The following is a 19,690-nucleotide window of genomic DNA, read 5'->3' as shown; positions in this document are numbered from 1 at the left end:
TTCTTGGATACTCAAGTACAGCTAGGAACAGGCAGAGGACCTGAGCCAAGAGTACAGCACCATGAGAACATGTTACAAGGGTGTGTGTGTGTGTCCAGGCTGGGGCAGGGGAGGTATTCAGTGGGGGCATACTTTAACTGCTAGTCAAGCACTGACCTAAACATACCTCTTCTTCTGTCCACTGTAAGAGATCAGACAAAAGCCCAAATAAATACAGAAGCGGACATTTATGAAGATGCAGACCTCCTGGTCCCGCAGCACTTAAAGAGCAATCCCAAACCCTCAACACAGAGATCCAGCACCCCAGGGATTAACAGGAGCCTCCATCAAGTGACTAAATGGTGTGGACACAGGTACCAGCTCCTGAGCTTCCATAGCCTCACACTGCTCCCCCATGAAAGGCAAATGGTTGTCTGTCCCCATGCTAGCAGGAATTGTTGTGTCTTGCAGAAGACAACCAGCACGATGTCCAGGATTGCAGCAGTATTTTTCTCCTGAAAAGGGCTGGCAGCTTTACTCCAGGACTGGGCTTTATAGCTGCACCATTGAAAAAGGATGTCCATGAGCTGCTGTTAATATGTCCTAGGCACCTGCTGGTAGTTTTAATGCCAGGTACTACAGAATGTCACAGGAGAAAAAAAAAAAAAAAAAAAAAAAAAAAAAAGGAAAATTAAATTTTGCATTATTATAATCAATAATGGTATGTATTATTATATATGAAATTATATATAAGGAGATAATATAGATGATAATATATCTATATATAACAATGACTAGGTTGCAGTCTTCTTCATTAAGAGAAGTGTAGATCCCAAAATGAATGGCCTCAAAAGGGAGGTGCCACAAGCCAAAGGCAGCAAAAGAAACCCAGTCCACCCCCTTGCAGGGGTCACCGACTGTTAGGGACCAGCCAAACAGCCCTGAAGCTGGAGGAAGCAGAGAGCAGAAAAGCCGCAGGGCCAGCAGGAGCTGTAAAACCACAGTTGATCTCCAAACATGCCACAAATTTGTCATCAGAGTTCAAAGCTTTGCTGTCCTGCCCTTCAAATGTTTTCAGAGACTATTCTAAAAAATATCCCCGACATGTCTGGCTTCAGTTCTGCTCTAAAATATCACATCACTGGATTCTGATGCTGTCACCATGTTTCTACGAATATTATTTTTTTCCTCATTTCTTTTCCTCCTTGGCTTTCTTTGTTTGGTTTTGTCTGTGCTTAACCAGAGTCTGACTTTGCTGGCCACAACCGACCTGGCATTTCGCTGACATGTTGGTCTATTTGCGATGATATTGCTGACAAAACTACGTCCTGCTGCTGCTCTTACTTTTCTTTAGACCTGAATTTGCCCCTTGCAGACCCATTAGAACCTGCTGGGAAACTGGCAAATAATTGTTTTATACTGTCAAGTAATTCCCAAGTCGTCTTTAAAGCTCACTGTAATTCTGCAGCACACCCACCTGGGTGGTTGCACACACACACACACACACACACACACAGCAGCAAAAAGCCCCAGGGACCGCATGAAAAAGACAATCTGGAAATGTGTCAGCAGGGAAAGCCTGAGGATACTATTTTGTAAAATGTGTCTGAAATCTGTAGAAGGTCTGTCTTGCAGTCAAGACCTCATCATTAAAATTCAATCAAAAAAGGCAGTAGAACCTTCTAAGTTAAAACAGTAAATAAAAGGAGATCAAGATAAATAGCAGATATCATCTGAGCCAGTCATAAGAACGAATGTGCATCAATCTCCAAAAAAGTCACTCAAGATTGATAACACTAAAAGACAACATCTTGATAATCAGTTTTACAGTGATGGATTGAGGGAAAGCTTAATGAGTCAACTACAGGATTGGAATTTCATTAGAGACTTTACCAGAGTTAGAAAAACCTGTAAAAGCATAAGACAAAATCTGCCTTGTAAAATACGGGAGTAAATACATTTCTGTCCACATGGTGAATTATCACATACATTTGTGTCAGGAGAAGTTTGACTGGAATCCAGTGCAGAGGGGAAAAAAAGCGCAACAAAACAAACTAACCCCCACACATACATACATCTCCCAGAACTATAATATGCCTACCACGCCGTAATTTAGCAGTTGTGAGAGCTGATCTAACATAACGTAATTGTATTTTAATGTCTTCTGTGAGACAAAGACTCATTAGTCATCATCTAAAGAGAAACACAAGCTGAAGTCACATGCCATTATGCCAAGTTGTCAGGCATATGGTGCTCACAACTATCTTCACACTAACCTTTCTGTCAGACTCTGCAGGAGAATGAAATCTGATGAGAACATCCCTCAGATGTGAAGCTGGCTTTCAGATTTCAAGCTAAAACACAACATATTTCATCTTCCATATTAGCAGGACTGGTGGAAAAGCTTCTCGGGTAAAATCCTGATTTTATTTAAAACTGCAAAGTTACCCTGGATTCAGTTGATCTATATCAGATTTCAGAGCCAAGAGTCAGAACTTGAAGTTAAAATTGCCTCTCCAGTAGGGAAGCATCAGTGTTTGTTAAAATATACTTTTTCCTTTTTACATAGCAACACACTGGCTGTGCCCCTCTTGAGGTTTTGTTCCTCCAGCTGCTAATCCACTTGGTCATTTGCCCTGCTTATCTGTGCACGCTCAACACATAATGTGACACCTTGCTTCATGACCTAAAATGTTACATGGAGCGCAAAGAACTCAAAGAATGGTGTAACAATAGGGTCCTGATTTTGTTTTAATCAAACAAAATACAAGCTTTAAGTTTTAATCATGGAAAAGATATTATCCCCCTCCTTGTTCTTGATCCAAATGCCATAAGCAATGTGAATGCTATTATCATAGATGCATGATGATTATTAAACTCTCTAGGTGTTACATTAAACATGTTGCCAACAATATGCTTTTTTCTGAAAGGCAAATTCATTTTCCAGTATTTTTTCTTTTCCAAGATTTTTTCTTATTACATTAGAAGTGTATAATAATGATCCAGTAACATAAGCATCACAAACACAAGCTATTGGTGCAAGTTATTGACATAACGTAGAGAAAAAAAAAAAAATAAATAAATAAAATAAAAAAATAACCATCAAGGTAGTTGATTTTAGTTGATAGTCCCTGAGACTACCTAGCAGTGATAAAATATTATTCCTTTTGTAGGATATCTATTTGTGAACATGTACATTCCTCGTTCCCTAATAAGTTGTTAATAACAACAAGCACGTCCTTGCCAGCAACATCCTGCCTGTGCAATCCACCTGGCTGGGCAGCACAACCACGATGCCTAGTTTGCAAGAGGAGAGCTAACTCCATCCCCCAAACTGAATCTGAACACAAGCAAACCAGCAGTGCTTTCCCCAAAAGCCCTAGCAGCATAGGGAAGCTTGTCCTTTTTCAGTTTCCATAAAGCAACATAATATTCTGGCAGGTGGAAACACCTCTGGGCCACTTGCAGTGTTTCCACTGCCACCAGACCTGCCCAGATAATAAGTCCAAGCAAAAAAAGATGTGACTCTCCAGCAGGGACAGGGCAAAAATTGGTATTTATTTATTTTAAAGCTGTGATTAAATGAACATATTTATGAGAAGCTGAAGTGAATACCTCTCTGGAAACCTAACTGGCAGACATTTGGGTCCTTCTAAGTGGATAATTGATCACAAGGCTAAGCCGGTGATGTTATGGTAATGAAACAAAAAGGGAACTGGGATTTAAGGATTTCAAATAAGCCTGTCAAAAACATGTAATAATACTGTCAGATCAATTTGCTGTCAAATACAGGTGTGATGTGATAAAACCTCAGAGTTTTTAGTAGATTATATTATTGAAGCAGTAATTTAAGAACACCTTCTAGGTAATAAATTACAATAAATCAAACTTTAAAACTTGAAAGCATGTACCAGAAGACATACAAAGTATGATAGGAGGAAGACAACTAAATTTAAGGCATATTCCCAAGCTAAAATAAAGCAAATTCAATTGCTTTTGAAAGATAATGATCAAGGTCTGGTTTGGTATGAAATCAATAAATCTTGCAAAGTTATAAGGTAACAGCTGCTAAATGCTTCTGCCCTTCACCCTCCTGTGTTTCTAGTGGAAGAATAACACAAGCTGAGACAGGAATGCAAGAGGATGTCCTCACAAAATATAGTGGTCAGTAATAAAAACTGGACAAATACAACAGGGTGACATTTTTGAGACAGTTTTCCATAAGAAAAGTTCAATTTCTGTAAACAGCATCTTTTTTTTTTTCTTTTTTTTTTAATGAAAAGTGTCTTAGGAGAAGCCAAAATGCTACCTAAAGGGAAAACATTTGATTTACATTTCAAAAGTGTTTCTTTAAATGTAAAGAATTTCAATGTCTTCAAATATGCCCAGAAGTGAATGTGTCTGTAACTCATAGTCCACAATTCACTTGTTTCTGTCCTCTAGCATAAAAGCAGGGAAGGGAAGAGAAATCTGAAGTCACAGCTTAGACCAGATGGGAAAAACGCTATCACAGCTGAGTTTACTGACAACCATGTAACAGCTAGGACAAGTACAACACCTGGCACTTAAACAGGAGGCAACCAACCAGCAGGACAGTACCATGCCTGATATTGCCCTAGTAACAAAGGAAGGAAAACAATGATGATTGATTATTTCAATGGCAGCCAGCAAAGATCAGGGAAGAAACTAAATGAAATCACATTTAGATCAGTGGAAAGAAGTTTTAGCAGCCTTCAGCAAGTGATATTTCCTAAAACCAGATGATACCTTGTACTCATATGTTATGAGGTTACTGCTCCAGGGTTTTCCTAGACAATCCATGTTGCAATTGGTGTTCGTTTAAAATTAAAAAAAAAAAAAAAAAAAAAAAAAACCTCCCATCACCCTGTGCCTTCATAACCATGCAGGGTCTCTGCAACAGCCACTATAGTTACTTAAGTGAAGAACACAGCATGAAGCAGAGTATTTCACATATTTTATTTAATACCTTTTAACATAGTTCAACACATGAAGCCCAGGATCCAGCTGGATATGGCCTGCCAGCTCTCGCCTCTGAAAATTGATCGTTTACTGCTTTACTCAGGAGAATATTTTTCCAGCACAACCAGAGCTGGAGCCAGGCTGCTACTGCACCGCTGCTCAGGGACCAGAATCAGCAAAATGTTTCCTCTACTACATTTTCTTCTACCACAGGTTTTCTTGCAGTGAAAGAGGCGAGGAATATTGTATTTCTCTGCCTTCGATGAACCTCTCTTCCCAGCAATCATTTGCCTCAGGTTTTCCCTTTAGAATTTGGGTTACGAGAAGCTTTGCTGACTTCACTTTCGGGTGCAGTATATTTCCCTCTCAAAAGCAGCACCCGAGAGCCAGGTCAGTGTTATGGCAGCACTCCCCTTCCTGCTCCCAGCTGGAATTGTTCCACAAAGACGTGCAGATGCCCAATTTCTGTCAGGTCTCACACTTAAAATGCACTGTCAGTTCTCATTTCTCACATTACCATCTCAAATGGGCAGAAAAGGACAACTAAACTGGCAATCAGCTTCCGAAAAGAGAAGGTCAAAATAGACTCTACTGCACGTGAAGAGCTGTCGGCTGTCATGAGAAGGCCATAATAGCTGCAGCCAGCCAAGCAGCATGGTTAATGCGCCTGATGGAAGAGCTGGCACTGAGGCAGAGCAGTCCCAGGGGTCTGGGCACAAAGTGCACATCTATGAAGATGTTCCAGTCCCAGTCCAGTGCCATCCTGCTGACTTTATGTGATGCAGTCTCACACAAGTGCATTATGCTCATGAAGAATTTCTGCTGTTTTTCTAAAAACTATGACGTACAGCAGAATGAACACACAGCTGTAAACAGGCATCGAGGAGCTCAACCCTCCCAAAGGGAAAGGACCTCAGAGAGCTGCACTGCCAGCACTGAGCAGCACCAAATGTCAGGACACGAACAAACACCAGACGAGGAGGTACTCAAGATGGGTAATGGCTCCACCTCATCCACATAATGGACTGTGGTGGTTTTACCGTGCTGGGCAGCTAAACCCCACAACCGCTCTCTCACTCCCCCTCCTTTAGATAAGGAGGGGGAGAAGTAAAGCAAAGAACAACTCACGGGTTGAGATAAGGATAATTTAATTAAAGGGAAATAATTATAATAATTAAATAAAGACTACCATGAACTAAACAATTTAACTAAGGGGAAATAAAAGGGAAAGGGGAAAAAGGGAGGAAAACAAACAAACAAAATAAATGAAAGCGATATGGAAGTGCAGAGGAAAGAAATTACTCTCTACTTCCCACAAATGAGCGATGATTGACCACGTCCTTGAAGCAAGGCCTCAACGCACGCAGCCGGTGTTCGAGAGGAGGACCGACGTCTTCTCAACGAGAGCCCACCCCTCCCCTCTTCTTCCTGTTTCCACCTTTTATTGCTGAGTGTGACACCACATGGTATGGAATATCCCTTTGATTGGTTTAGGTCAGCTGCCCTAGTGATGTTTCTCTCCTCACTTTTTTGCCCACCCCCTAGGAGGGTTAGAGAAAGGCCCAATGCTGTGCCACTGCTGCTCAGCAGTAGACACAACACTGGTGTGATAACACTGCTGTTCCAGCTACAAGTACAGAGTACGGCACTGAATGGGCTGCTGCCGGGAAAGTTAACATTCCAGCCAGACCCAGTACATGAACACAGATAGGAAATACTTCCATTGGCTCAAAGTGCCCCTCCGATCAGCAAGACGTCTGTTTATCACCCTGCTCAGAGGCTGGGCTCCAATTCAGTCACTAAGTAAGAAATGCTGGTATGCAGTAATGTGACAAGAGAAGGGATTAAATGGAAAATAACCCTTTGTTCCTGGCTAGGAAGCATAATATCAGAACAGATCTCTACTTACTCCACCTGTTTACCGAACACAGGATTAGTCAGTGCCCTGTGTTGTACCAAACAGCACTCGGTCTAAATGTTAGTAAGCTTAGCGTTGTCACAAACTTCATCACACATTAAAAGCTGATATCTGTATCCCTCTCCCCACCCAGAAGGTGAATTGATATTGAACTGATGCCTTCTGCTGCTGCAACAAAATAAACCCCTTAAAACCAGAAGTAAATGGAAAACATAGTGCTTTGTATCGATTGTGATGTTTTCAGTTAACTAGGTTTTGCCCGTGGCCATCCCCCTGCAGCACATGCGCAACAGGGAAGTGCTGCACTACCCCAACCAATAACTTTTAGGAAATGGAAAGCTGCGTCTGTTTAATAGATGTTTCCAATTTCTTACATCGCCATCAGTATCTGTTTTAGTCACTTGGCAGGTTTTCTATAGCTTCGTGCACCCAAGCTGATTTCAAACCCATTTGGTAATGTCAATGTGACTTCAAGGTTTAATGATTCATTATTTTTTTTTAGACCTGAGAGCAAGAGAATGTGTAAATTTTTTTTCCCTGCATGAGCTTGGTAGTTTATTTCTGGTTTATTCTCTCTATATATCATTAAAAGAAGGTCTGATAAGGAAAAAAAAATCTCAATAAAACATACAAAAAAGAGACTTCTTTAGCTTAAAAATGCTATTATAATCTGACTGCCTTTTATAACCTGGAGAACAATTACAAGGGTAACAGTTCTCCATGCAAAATACCCTCTTCAAAAATACTAGGCAAATGAAAACTTGCCACTACCCCCACATATAAACCACATGCACACATATACATTTAACTTATACTAGAAAGCTTTGGGCCTCATTCAGTGTCCTGCATCATCCTTCTAAGCACCAAGAAAAAAAAATAAAATTAAATTTAAAAATTAAAAACACCACCTCCTGAGATAATTTGTCAGCATTGCTAAGGCTGAGCCCTGTAATAAAATAATTCATCTAAAAAAAAAAAAAACCACTTAGCCATGAAATAAGCAAGGTCACAGATGCTAACGGCATCACAGGTACCCAGAAAGCTCTTCCACACTTTCTTCTAAATCTGCACATCTCACTGGAGTTAATGTCACACCTACATACCTTTTCTGTGGCATCAAAGCCACCAGTGAGGCATCAGGGACCTTCTTACATTTCTCATCTTGTACTCTGTAAGAAGAGCAAACACTGAGCCACCTCGTTCACCAGGCATGCCAGGTTTGATGAGTGCAAGGACATGATGGATGGGTATCACAGAGGACAAAGCAAACAGAAAGAGCATATGCATTGTATGCAGCAAGGAAACAGACAGCCCAGCTCCCCAGACATCCCCAGCCACTGGTCTGCACCAGCCTGGAGAGCATGTTTAGCATGGACTGATGTAGTCACGTGTAGGCAGGAAAGAGCTGCCTCTTGAATACCCTCCAACAAACAGTTTCCACATCCCCTGACACAAATCATCCAAGAAGAAAAAGAAAAATGAAAAATCTTCCTTCTTACATGTTTCAGTGATGATTGCTGCTGGCATATAGTCCAAACACAGGACTAGTCACCTCTTCCTGGAGTTCACTGTAACATACACTGGAGTTTAATTAGTATTTGTTGATCTTATCCACAACTGCCAAAGCCTCTAGAGGGAAAGAGGTTTGAAAGAAGTCCTCCAGATTTTCCTTTCTCCTCCCTCTCTGCTGTTATATGGTAATATGAAAAGGCATTCACAAAAAGGAAAACTGGAGGACTGCAGCTCTGGAAAGATAATAGATTTGTTTTTATGTTGATACTCTCTATAATTTTCATGTAAACCGCTCTGGACTCTCTCACGTTTCTCCAAGACCAAGGAAGAAACAGAAGTTGCAGGGAGAGATACCCGAGTGTTTTGGGTAGCAGCCTGTACCCTTGGGTAAGCACAGGGTCACAGGCAGTCCCCCCCACCCTGTGCCAATCCCAAGGATCATGCTGCCTCCTGCATTGCATCTTCAGAGAGCAGTCTTGGTGCTAACTGGTGCAGATGGACACGTTATAGGTCAAGTCAGAGAGATGCTTTTCCTATGACCAGCGTCTTTGGCATCTTGGCAGAAGTTCATTTACCATGTACATGTCTGCAGTTCTCCCCTCAATATTTCAGTTTTTGCATGACACAGGAATCGGGCAAGGTTTTTTTCCTGTCCCAGTAATCAAGATTTGGAGCAGAATGCAGTGGGAACAAGGCAAGATGAACTCTGGTCTTGCGCACATGACAAGGGAAGGAGGAAGGCCTTTCACCAAATCTTTCCTAACTAGAAGAGAATGTACTTTTCTCAGCCCAGGTGGGGAAGGACTTAGAGTCAAGGATATGCTGGCATTTTATTAAACTGGAGTTATTCATTGCTTGTAGGAATTGAAAAGACTGCAGACAGGCAGCCTCAAAAGCATCGCTCGCCTGGTCCGAGTGACTGCCGCCATCACCAGGGCTGAGCACATCTCATGGCTGCGGTGGAGACGAAATTGCTCTCATGCAGACTTATTAACATGCTGAATATGCCACAGCCAAATGGCCTCATTCAGCCCAGAATGAAGAAGCAGTTTCACTGAATTTAATGACTGATTAATATTCATTTAATAATTCTTGCCTAAAACTGCAGCAAATGATTTTAAATTATACCATTTGGGAGACGGCAGACTCAATTCAACAGGATCACTAGGCTCAGGCTGTCCTAGTTGTCACTCTCTGGATTATTTAGTTCTTCCTTCCCTTGCCAGGTGATTGGCGGTTGTCTACCTTGTCCGTTTCTCTGCCTATTTTTTTTGTTTTTGCTTGTTTGTTTTAAAATGCACGCATCACTAAGAGGATACACGGAGGAACTGCTACTGGAGCGAGGCAATGTCCCTGCTGTTCTTCTCACAAACCTTTGTAGACAGCAGGCTGCTGCAAACCAAGAAGGACAAGCCATGCTTGATCTGCTGCCAGCAGACTCCAAAGGGAGCAATAAGGAAACCATACAGAGTAGAAAACAGATCTGTACCAGCAAGCAGCACAGCTTGGGTCTGCTCATGTTCTGTAGGAAGACTGGGATTTTAATGTGTGTAGGTTTTATTGTTGTTGTTGGTTGGTTGTTTTTTAATATAAAACCAGAAAAAAAATAAAATAAATAAATGAAGAAGTCTGATGGGTCCCATAGCTTCCACGACTCAGCATTCTTAGCACCAATACCTACATGAACCAGCGCATGTGAAAGCCAAGGTAAAAAAATAAATAAAAATCAGGGAGAAAAACTAAGCACCAAAATCCACATTATATTAGCTTCAAACCTGTCCTTGGGGAGGTGGGTCAGTACATTGCATAATGCAACAAAGTCAGGCTCTTTCACCACAAACCCATGGACCAGTGAGACCCAGTGCAACGTGCCTCATCTAGAGCACAAACCAGTCCCCACACAAGTCCAGAATGGGGACAGAGAAGGGCTGTACAACACGGTATCTCTGGGGGTGTCATGAACCATGACACTTCAGACATAGCCTAGGCAAATAAGATTAGTTTTTTGGAGCTACAGACACCCCAAAGCAACACCTTACCCAGCCACCCAAGCAAAGGCCCAGCACCACGCCATACTCCCAAGAGAGCCCAGGTGCTGAGCAGTCTGCCCTTCAGCCCCCTCCAGATGGAAGAAAGCATTTGAGAGGCAAAAGCATAGCAGCCACTCAAATCCCAGGGAGCATTATTCCCTGTCCTGCTCCCCCCAAGATCCTCACCAATACAGAAAGCACCACCTTTTCCTTGCCATGCTATGCCCTGGCAGTGCAGTTCCCCTCACCCAGATCAAACCTCCCTTCCCCAAGCCTGGCACCCAGCCGGCTGGAGCCTTCTCCCCTGACTCCTATCGACGTACCTGCATCTCACCAACCACAATTCTTCCCTTTTCAATTTCAATTTTTATTGATTTTTGAGACACTCATTTCTGAGATGTATGGTATCATTGGATTATACTGTTTAGCAATTTATTTGTGTCTCTCTTTATGCACTGGATTGATTCTTTTTTCCACCAACTCTCAAAAAAAGATGCTGCCACTGTTGTTATTTGGCTATCATAACAGCTCACGTAGCCCTGAACTATTAGGCAGTGCTACTCCAAGAAATTTTGTGCTGAGGTAATTTGGAGACTAAATCAAGTTTTATCACTGAATGAGGTTAGTGGATATTAATGGGAAGGCAGGAGTTTGCACTGAATCATTAATGTGGATAAATGGAGAGCGCCTCTTTAATACTTTATACAGTGAGTGCTAATAATGCCTGAAAATGGTGGGGAAATATTGCAAGTTGTATTTAAACACAGCAGAGAAGGAGGCCTAATTTGACCTCTTTGGTACATTAGCTGATGGCTGTGCTGACACCAGCCATCCCTCCATGCTGCCCTGCTGTACTTCAGCATCCACATCTTCACTTTAGGGATGTTTATGAGTTTCTGCAACTGCACTAAAGAAACACAAATGCAGCTGGGATGATATGTATATGAAGCAAATTGCTGCAAACAAACATTTCCAGGAACGTGAAACTTGAAATCTTTCTTTAAACAATGAAAATTAACTAGCAAAAGAAATAACAATTAGCGCTAACTGTGACTGCCAGAACCTTCCCATTAGCTAAATGAGAAATGTTTTCTATACAAGCTTGTGCATACATTGATTGAGCTGTTCAGAAGTGCTCAAAGCCACTGTGACCTTTGTATGTGAGCAAGAACCAAGTCCCAGGGATACACAGCCTGAGCTGCCAGTCCTTAACATCCAGCTCTCTCAGAGGCATCTCTGTGAATGAGCCTGTGGAAAGAGTGAATCTAGAGAGAGATGGACAAAGCCCAGGGCATACTTCTGCAGCTATTTGAACCAGCCAGAGCAATGCAATACACAGAGCATTCATATGCTTTACTTACTGGAGAGACTCAGCAGCAGTTGAATCATTTGTCTGCACTGGGGTGTGCACTGCAGCTCTGCTGCTGTAAGAGTTTATGGAGAAAGAAGTCCTGCAGCAACAGGCACTTCCACTGCCAAGCAACTGTCAGCCCAATTATTCTAAGGTAATTCACACTAAGCAAGCAAAGCAAGGTACATTATCAGAAGCAGATACGCAGGTCTGAGGTCAGCCACTACAGTAAGGAACAAGCAGTCTTGGTACACAGAAGAGAGCTGCAAGAAGATGATGAGATTACAGAGGAAAAATGAAGTGTGCTTACTGCTAGCAAAAGTAACACAGTATTCTCTGTTTTCCAGAGAAAGGCAACTGCTAAAAGCTTACATTAACCCTCTACAATAGTAAGAATGAAGCTAGGCACTACTCAGTAGCTGAAGAGACAGAAACCACAGCCAGTTATAAAATAGCGTCTGCTAGGCAGCTCTCCCCTGCGTAAAGAGCAAGCCTTAGAAAAGCAAATAGAGGAAAAAAGATTCCAAGAAAAAAAGAGTCCTGCAGTAGGAGAGTATTAAAAAAAAGAAAAATAAGGAAGTGCTGTTTGAACAGGCTTCAGCCATACTGTTAAAATACCTTAAGTCCCTTTTTAAGCAGCTAAATGAAATAGCAAGAACTTGAAAAGATCTGCCCTAGCACAGCAAGAGCACTGCATAAGTCTGTTTATCACCTACCCTCACAAAAATTTGCACACAGGTGAGCTGGTTGTTATTATATGTCCTTAACCTCAGCTGATAAATGAGCAGGTGACAATTTACAGCTATAACAGCTCTCAGAGAGCATTGCAATACTGTTACAGAGCTGTTGGTCAGTGCAGCACAGGAACTTGTGTGCTCTGCTTTCTTCATGTCCTTGGGATTGCCATGGCATTTTCATGCCATGCTTTCAACATCGCTAGATGATGTGCTATGTTTAAGAGTTTCAAAAATTCTCCTACTACTGCCTCCTTTACTTGGGTAGGGTACTGGAAGCCTCAGGTACCTCCTTATCTCACCTGGGTGCAGCTGGTGCTCTGTTTCTGCATGTAACGCAGGCGAGTGCTATACTCAATTTGCAAAGCACTTTTAAACCAGTGCACCAGGAATGCCCAGATCCATGTGAACTACTTAATGTATGTTGTGGCTGTTAAGTCAGTAATACCTGGACAGTTGCTAGCCACCTGTGTGATCAGCAACAGATGTGATAAAAACCTGTGATTCCCTGTAGGGAAACAGTAATCCCAGCCAGGCTAAGACCTGTGCAGTGCCTGCAGTCAGCACCCCCACAGCTGCAGCTCCCTAGGAAGGCTGCTTCCTTCTGCAAACTCTCCTAGGATCGGAAAATTCAGTCGAATTGAGTTTCCCAGAAACTTTCTCAGGAAGAAGTGATTTAGCCCAGCTGCAACTCACAGATCAACTCATACGGCTGAAAATCTACCATTTCATTGACTTTTCTAAGCAATAAGCTTCAGATATTGTTATATTTTATTCACAGAGTAGATTCAGAAATGCAAAGTCAAAGCCCTGCTGCTAGTCAGTTGTCACCAGCCTTGTCTAAGCTGACCCAAACAGTTTCCTCTCTAATTTTAATGAAGTACAGTGTTTTAGTCAGCTGACAGTAAATGGACTATTTCAGGAAGCAGCAACTAAGTTGAACCAAGTCAGACTGCAGGTGAACTCAGCTGTTTTTCACAATTCTAAGTGCAACTGCAACTCATTCAGTATTTAACTACAAATCTTTCTGGTTACTTGAGAAAAGGGTTTGTTTTCCTTTTCACTTGTTTACTGAAGAGTAGTGGGAAGCACAGAAGGTAAAGAGTTAAAACAATACTAAGCTAAATCAAAGAAAAACATGAGTAGTGGAACATCACATAGCAACGAGAGAATTATGATGAAGAAATGATTACAGTGTAGAAAGGGTACAAAAGAGAACAATATAAAAGACTGAGTTATAAAAAGAATTTCATGTAAGGGGAAAATATACATAAATAGGGAAGATGCAGAGTGCTCAAGAAAATGCTTTTGAAACTGAAATCTTTGAATTTACCACAAAACTATAATATTTTACAATTGTGAGGATATTATTTGAAGTTTTCAGAATCCTGCAAACTTCTGCAGATTGAGAAAGCATATGTAATATAGAGAGGTTGAAGGCCAAAAGAGATACTTACTGTATTATGGTGGGTTTTGTTTGTGGGTTTTTTGTTGTTTTTTCTTTTTGTTGTTGTTGTGTTGTTTTTTTTTCAGTTTACCTTCTAATAGAACAATAACTGGATTTTGATTTTCTGAGTCTTTAGGATATATCCCCTGTTGATTTAAACACCCCACTGGTGGCAAATCTGCTGCTTTTTCCTTTATGCTTTTTCAATAATTAATTACACTCATAGTTAAAAAACTGATTTTATTTTCAATGCTACCTTAGCTGATTTTTTCTATTCTCTTCTGTAAGATTAAATTCAGTTTACTAACAAAGTAGGTGACTTTTTAAAGACACTTTTTTTTAATTGCTCTCTGAACCTTTCTTAAAGAATGAGCATAAGAGCAATGTATGCATTTATATTCAATATAATTCTACATTGTGAGATATATAATATATATATATATAACATTACTCTTAGGAAGGTGAGGGACAGGTATTGCTTGTTTGCACAGTTTTCCAAAGCTCCTGTTTTCAGGTTTGCATTAAAAAGAACTCACTGCAGCTTGGTTATATGATGGAACACTTTCTAGGAATGTTTTCAGGTTTCCTATCTCTCTGAGCTATTTCCCTCTTGGAGCCAAAAGGGATGAATTTATGTTCTGGAAAGCAGGGATCTGGGGAGATGGTTAGGGCACTGCTCTTGGCAGGTGTCCTGCACTCAGACCCACAGTGCACAGGGAAATTGCTACTGTACTGCAAAGAGGGCAAGGGCTGAAAGCTCTGTGGAAGCAGGGATAAACCTCACACCAGGATGTTCACCTAAAGTCCAAGCTTCAAAGGTTAGGCTGGACAGATCCCATAAGGTAAAGGCTTCCCTACAGAGGTAAGAAGTAGCACAATCAGCCATAGCTGCTAGTGTAGACATAAATGGAATAGTGCATTTAGGTCGCAGTGCTCCATCTCCATGGAGGAGAGAAATTCCCCCTAGAATGAGGGATTGAACAGTCAAAATAATCTCTTTAGCCCTAACTGCAAATGAACCAATTTCCAAGGCAATATTCTTAGACCTGAAAAGTCTCTCTCTCTTTCACAGAAAATAAATTCAAGCTGGAATGCTACAGGGGAAAAAAAAAATCCATCTCAAAGAAAATAATTATTTAGATGTCTTAAAAATCTGGGAGGGAAACTTATTTTGAAAATATATGTTGCTTCCAAAGCAAATATTACCCCTCCAGCAGCTCCCTCCACATCCTCCCTATAGAGCGCCCAGCATGAGTGCAGAAATACTGCAAAGAGTGAGTGGGGTTGAAGGGTGGCAGAAAGAGAAGTCATTGAGGGCACATCGAACAATATAGCCCTAAGTTTAAAAAAAAAAAAAAAAATCACTTTTTTTGTTGTATCCCATGGAGATGTGAATGCTTTTTTCAAAGCAACACATCAGTCCGTAAACAAATGGAAGCCCAAGGCTCACTCCCTTAAAAAAAAGGCACCATTCGTACCTTGCACCCATACAACCCACATGAGCAATGTCCACAAGCAGCATCCATAAAACATTCTCCTATTCCAGCCCAGGACATTACAGCTACAACAGAGCTTCTCTCAAGCTCAGCCCTTTTTTCATGCATCCAGCAGGAAATTTTACCACAGCCATCTTATCTGGAGGCAGGGCTACAACACGACCTGCGCTGCTCCTCAGGAACTGGGAGGATGGCAAGAAGGGCAGATCTCCTGCAGGAGTACAGGAGACATTGTGGGTTCAGGAGCCTTTAGAAATCATCTTCAAAGAGATGTTTTGGCTATGAAGGGGATGAAGCAAGGAATCATCTAGCAAAGGCACTGCAATAGGGGAGATCTGCACTCACCAAGCAGGGACAAGGCAGGGACAGGTGCAGAAACCAGGCTGAGCACAAAGATGCTTGGCCACAGCCATCTCAATTCATTCCAAGGGTAGGACCCCACTTTAGGCAACTGCCTACTTAACCCATGCCTGAAATCCTGGTGATAGGACCCCTTTTGTGATTTCTGGCTCTAAAAAAATCCTATGGGGTTGCCCTTTCCCTTGAGCAATTGGTTGGGGAGCATTTCCAGGAGCTGGAGTCTGTGCTGAAATCAATCAAGTTAAATGGTGGTATATGAGAATAGGAATGAATAAACCTCGAGGGATATCATTTGTCATTTACTGTACTTGTTAAAAGTTACAAAACAGCAGTTCAGCAGAGGTTAGAGAAAGGACAATGCAAGAACACAAACTTTCAACCTATTTCTGAAACTGCTTACAGCTCCAGTACTTTTCAGGAAGATGAAAAATTAATAATGAGGGAAATAATAAGGATTAAAATGAGACTTTTTATTTTATTTTTTGATGTCAAAGTAATAAGCTATTCGGACCTTTCAATTGCCAGCAACCTTTGCTTACAAGAAGAGAGATCCTGATCCAGTCATCAAGAAGTTTTGGACAATAAAATGTCCATGAACAAACATGCAGAAATGATAATAAAGAAAAGCACACAACCAAAGGTCAGACTTACTTTATAGTAGGAGTTGAACTCTGATAATTCACAGTAGATTAAATTCAGCAGCAGTAGAGGCTTAGCAAGAAATGTGGATGTTAGTAAGATTTAAGCTGGGAATAGGCCTTATTCTTATTTTACCAAAGGCCAGACGTAGACTCATACATGTTTATGAGGAAAAATCAGAAGTGACTGAATTTTAAAGAATTAGGTCTGTAGAAAATAGTTTGGGTATAGCAGGGTCCATGGAAAATGCTGTCAAAAGTTAGAGGGCAATAACTGAAATTTTCATCAGCAACCTTCAACTTCAGTTCCAAATGTCAAAAGCCAAAAAACTGTGGCTAAGAATACTAAGTGCATACTGTTTTTTGGAGTGGATTTTTTCATCTTTCTGACACTGACAATTTTGAAAGCGAACAAAACATTTCAAATTTTGTTGCTCATCAAGTTTTTAAGTTAAAAACACTTGAAGGCTATTTTGCTATTAATTACACTTTAAAGTTCAATTCAGTTCCCTGTGGAAATAACACCACCTCTTTGATTACAGAGGGGAACAGAACTCTTCAGGGCAAAGCAGGAGACTCAGTAGCATGGGGCTGCCCTGTATCACTTTGGGGTGAGGCCTGCATGGCACGGTGAGCAAGACCTCAGGCTGGGGGCCAAACAGCAGCATTCTCTTCATGAACAGGCTCCGAACATGACCCTGTGCTCACCACTGCCTCCCTTCCCCTGCCTACCTTCATCCCTTGCATACTTATGCTGTATGCTATTCAAGGCACAAGGCTGTGGCTTGCAGGGGTGCCACCATGGACTGCTGGGTCCCATACAAATTCTGAAATCCCCCAGATTTGGCCACCAGAACACGGACTCATGCAAGAGAGCCCATGCTTCCAAGGGTGCAGGCATCTTCACAGCACAGAATTTCTTCTGGCAACTGTAAACTTCACATAGGGGAGGCCATCTTGGCAACTACTCTGAAAGAAGATATCTCTGTGGACCAAGAAGCCTTTTCTATTTGCAGAGCCTGGCCACCATACCCATACCATCATGCTGGAGGTTCGGGGCTCCTGTGCAGGGGAATCACAGCCTGCAGTTTTCCAGTGATGGGAAGGAAGGGGCTTTGCTGGGCAATTGGGCAGCGCTGCCTGTCATTGTTAGTAGCAGGTGCCTACTGCTGTAGTCATTTGCTGGCAGAATTAAATTGCAGACTGCTAAGATCATTACCTATTCCTGTCCATAGCCTGTTCTTGAGAGGCAGTTGCCGCTGAAGAGACGATATAATTTTTGATACCTGCTTAATTTGTGTACCTATACCCTGTCTGACAGAATGATTTCTCTGGCTGTATAAATGGATCCGTGTTCCTCTCAATTGGCATTCACTCTTCTCACTGCAAGAGCACCGTCTGCCTGAAATCTTTAGAGAAACAGTTCATGAGGAGCAGTTAATTGTGATCTCTCTCAAAAAAAATTATTCCCTATTTTTCCTCTGACAAATGAAGACATTGTTCCAACAATATTTTCCTTCTCCACTGACAGTGCTAAATATTTATATCGTGTGCCTCCTAGAAATGCTCATCACCTCATGAATAAGCACCAGGCTAACAACAAGCAGCCTCCAGAAGGACGCAGGGTGCAACTGACCTCTTCACACTCCTCCACATTTAAATACCAGGTTCCCCATGACAGCTATTTAAAATCAACACTGACCCTGATACCTGACCTGAGCTTTTTGTGTTTGCCAGAAGACATACTTAAATAGGCCCATCCTGGCAGTATGTAACAAACAAACCCAAGCCTTGCATTATAAAATGTTACAACCCAAGCCACTTATTAAAAAAAATACAGAATTAAAATTAAGGTGTTGTTGGTAAACTTTGGTAAACATTGCCCATTTCTGCTAGTTCCCGTTTCACTGAGGTGGTTAGCATTGGTGTTCTTCTTTGCTCCCCTGGTTTTTACAGGTTGACCTCTGCAGCACAGAGGTTCTGTAATTAGAAGAAGAGTCCCCTGTTAACTACGAGGGCCTGATCCTGAGACAGCCCCTTGTTGTCAATGGAAAGGCCTCATGTTTGGCCTCATATTTTCTGAACATGCATTCAAAACCCTGGACTCTCAGCCTTCCAGGTGCCTTTTCACCCATGCACAGACTGGGCCCAGAGCTTCTCAGCTCCTCTGTGAGGCTGCTGCCAGCAGCTGCAGCCAGCAGGGAGCCTTCCTTCCCAAAGCAAAGCTTTTACACCACTGCATTTTAATTTCAAGTTTAAAAGAAGGATTTAAAAATATATATGATGGCTGCCGATGTTATTTTCACCATTTACCATTTTTATTCTTCTGCAATTCAGGATTATCACATGCACCAGGAAACAGATGCATCAGCCTCACTTCTGTCCAAGCTCCCCAAGACTCCATCAAGACAAGACAGCACGACCATTTAAGAAGATGTCAAAATAATCATACAATTACATTTATAAGGTTCGTTTGCCTTACAGCCAACTTACAGTGGGAAAAGAGCTTTGTATTCTAATTACTGCAAAGTAGAACTCAAGCAATAAGCAGACTAAATAGGTTTTCTCTTCTGGGAGGTGAGTATATGAGCTGATATGGAGATTTTTTGTCACATTAAGGAGTGGGTAAGACAATCGGCTAAAACTATACCACTCTTCCCAATTAGAGCAATCTCCCACACATTGTTTACATGGCTATTTAGTGTTTTTCTACATTTTAGGGTGGTTTTCCCTTTTGCTTGTGCAGCTGAAATTATCATATGTACAACATTCTCCTCTTTCTCCTTTCCTTTTCAAACCCCCAATTAATGTGTGCCCACCATAAGCCTTCATGAAGTTGTCAGCTTCTGCATCTGCCGTTAATACAGTACTGCTTTCTTGTCCTTCACAGGGATTTTCAGTTCTCCAAAATCAGTCCCTATAGAAGAACTGAGTAGGCTGTCACAATCTCCCCTTCAGCTTTAGCCCTCTTATTATCACATGAAACTCCCATTTGAAATTAGGCCATCAATATTTAACTTCCATCATTACCACTATGGAAAGCGCACGCTCCCATCCCTTGTTTGCTTGCTCCCACTGAGTGCCTCTGGAAATGATTCCTAGGACGTCGGGTAACAAGCAGAAACCTAAGAAAGGTAAACAAAGTCCTACATAGCATCTCCTAGAAAATAATGTAAAAATCCCCCACCTCCTCTGCACAAGCAATTACAGTTCCACTGTGTGACTCCAGAGGAGCGTGTTTCTGC

This window comes from Netta rufina (genome assembly GCF_964035555.1).
Source record: "Netta rufina genome assembly, chromosome: 10".
Taxonomy (NCBI): Eukaryota; Metazoa; Chordata; class Aves; order Anseriformes; family Anatidae; genus Netta; species Netta rufina.
This window is presented reverse-complemented; position numbering follows the sequence as displayed.